A 3,349-nucleotide genomic window follows, 5' to 3' on the forward strand; every position below is an offset into this window, starting at 1 on the left:
ATAATGGCAAATATGCTTATGGTCATTGTGTTTCTTCTCTGTTGAGTTGAGAGGGAGCTTTTTCTGAGCCCAGGAAACTTCTGGCTTCCATTGCTCACCTTCACCTCCCCCGCCCCCGACTTTGGGTATTACCCTCCTCATACCCTGGGACATCTGAATCCATGGTTTTCAAACAGATGGGAAATGATAACATCACATTTGAAATTAGTTTCCATTTTTGCACAAGCCATTTGAAACAAAACTTTAAAAATAGCAAGCCATTTTGGTGCCAAAATGTGTCTACAATTATTTCCATTGGAGGGGTCTTCATAAAAAACATTTTAAAAATCTCCTTTGCCCATGTGGGTGTGCAGAATAGAGAGCAAGAAAGCTCTGTGAAGGAGGGATGAAGGCATCATGCTCAGGTTTTTAAAAGTTTGCAGGGTTACATTAAAACACCATGCTGATGGTTCTGAGGTCCTTGCTGCAGCCCACATTTGTCAGAGCACCCACCTCCAAGCACCTTTTGATGGAGACCTTGCATTTGCAACAGGACTCCTTACCTAATGGCTCCTCTGTGGTCCCTTTTGTGACCAAAGCAGGTCAGGAGAGAGCTGTGCATTCACACGCTGCAGGGGCTGCTTTGCTGATCTTCCCATGGGATGGGGGAGCTGGTGTTGTCACAGGTACATACAGAAGGAGAAAATGCAGTTGGAACAAGGGCAGTTGTCACAGTATATCTGGAGCCTGCTATTAGCTGCTGAGTTCTTTTCTGCTTGTTAAGCTGTAGCTGACAAGTCAGCAAGTCTGAACATGACCTGCAACCCCAGGTGGAGCTTGTGCACCTTGAGTGGTCCAACTGTCACTTACTACCCACTGATTATACAACTACCCTAAGGTATAGAGTGAGAGAAGGAGGATGTGGTATCCCTCCCCCTTCCCTAACTCTGAGGGTGAAAGAGCTCTTGCCACAACCACTCTAGGCTTTCAATAAGGCCTCTCTTTCCAGCCTCCCACATTGGCCTAGCTTCCTCTAAGCCATGGCAGGGCCTCTCATAGGCCCCTTGTACTGCTATGCTTACCCAATCTAGGTCTCTCCCAAACTCTCCTCCTGATCAGAATGTCAAGGAAATTAGTAAGGTATACAGAATTAAGGCAAGTCTGTTTTATTTTTAATAACCTTAATTACATTTTATACCAATATGTTTAAGAGCAAAAGGAGATAAGGACCTGCTCATCATAAGACTCAAAGAAGTTTCTGTCTGGCGGTCTGGAAGTAGCTCAGAGAATGCACAGTGAACAAGTGCCAGAATTTGAATATGAACTCTTCCAATAGCAAGGCTAAGACTTAGAACAAAATGCATTTCTGAATCCTCAACTCTAGATTTCTAAATTTCAATTATAAATCAGCTTGTTACAAAGTCTCCCTTTAATATCATATTGGGAGAATGGAGGTTAAAAATTTATTGGAGGTAGTGGACCCCAGCCCCTACTTCTGCCTGGAATACCCTGTTTCTCTTGGACAAGACCCTGTTCATTTGGAGGCCTCTTCCAGTCTTCTCTTTTCCCAGTCCCTGACCAACTAGCCAGTCCATCCTCACTCTAGGCATGGTGCACCACTGAAAGCTCCACCCGTCCCTGGATGGTATGGCTCAGTGAACTGGGCACCGGACTATGAAGCAAAGGGTTGCTGGTTTGATTCCCAGCCAGGGCACATGCCTGGGTTGCAGGCCAGGTCCCCAGTAGGGGGAGCGCGAGAGGCAACGACACACTGATGTTTCTGTCCTCTTTCTCCTTCCTTTCCCCTCTCTCTAAAAAATAAATAGCCCTGGCTATTGTGGCTCAGTGGACTGAGCACTGGCCTGCCTGCAAACCAAAGGGTCTCCACCAAAGGGTCTCCGGTTCGATTCCCAGTCAGGTCAGGGCACATGGCTGGGTTTCAGGCAAGGTCCCCAGTAGGGGGTGTACAAGAAGCAAGCACACACTGATGTTTCTCTCCCTTTCTTTCTCCCTCCCCTCCCCTCTCTCTAAAGATAAATAAATTAAAAATCTAAAAAAAAAGAAAGCTCCACCTATTAAAAAGATGACCACCCCAAGTGCCATCCATTTTAAGCTTGTACCCACATACTGAACCAGCCCATGCTTAAACCAGCCAGGGTCCAAAGGAAGCCAGTATGGTCATAGGTGCAAGCTGGGAAAGGGGGGGTTGGTATAACTATAGTGGGTGGTATAGGCGTCTGAGCTATCTGCTCACATAATTACTTGAGCATTCTGGTCCAGCTGAGGCTGGAACAGACATTAATATCCCTGCCATGCTAAATAATTGAATGAAAACAGCCTGGGTAGAGTGTGGCCTCGTCACAAACGCAGCTGCAGCCAGCAAGCAACTCTGCCCCCTACAATAGTTTCTTTTGCTGGAGATTTGAGGGGCACACCTTCACAGCCACAATACAAATGTATCTATCACTTGTTAATGTTGGTCTACCTCTTTCCCATACAGTTTTGCCCCTAACCAAACACCCTCTTCTGTTACTGCGTTTGTGGACTGGTGTAGGCCAAGGGTCAAAGACAGTCCCCATCCTGACACTCCACAGAGGAATATGTGGATGCTTTGCTAAGGGAAGTGAGATCCCTACCTTCTTCTTCAGTGCATAGAAAGGTCTCTTCTACATTGCAGCAGCAGACAATGGCTAACCATATAATGCCAAATTTGTTACAAGATAATAAGTCAGGAGAGGTTAAGTGGGTGTTGTTGTGGTAATGATCCTGAAATCTCAGACTTAATCCAAAAACATCTTTATTTCCTTCTCACACTCTGTGTCCAATGCAGGTCATCAAGGAAGTTTCTGCTTATTGTAGCCACTCAGGTACATACTGACACAGGCTTCAATCAACATGTGCTTCTCCAATCTTTGTAGCAGGGGGAAGAGAAAGTGAGAAGGGGGTCTCACACCAGTGATTAAACATTGCAGTGGTTGGAAAGGACACACATAACTCACATTCACAACACATTAACTAGAACTTATAGCCCAAACCAACTATAAGGAGAGGTGATCTTTGCAGGGAAGTTACTTGCTCCTCTTCCCAGTCAGAGGTACTCATTGGTTCCTTTTGTTGTAGACTTCTCACCTTTAACTTTGACACATGAGTCAGCAACATACATTAAAATACCAAAATGCTGCCATTCATCACTGAGAGTGTCTGCCATTCTTGAAGGAGGGCTTTCTGGTTTTGGGGGGAAATTGTATCTTCCAATTTGTCCTTCCAGCCACTGTGAGCCAATCACCACTACTCCCATCTGGAGCAGTTGCACTAGCTGAAGGCCACACTTTCATGCTGTGTGGGCGTGGGTTCAGTGTTCAGTAGAAGC

Source organism: Desmodus rotundus, chromosome X (genome assembly GCF_022682495.2).
Source record: "Desmodus rotundus isolate HL8 chromosome X, HLdesRot8A.1, whole genome shotgun sequence".
Classification (NCBI taxonomy): Eukaryota; Metazoa; Chordata; class Mammalia; order Chiroptera; family Phyllostomidae; genus Desmodus; species Desmodus rotundus.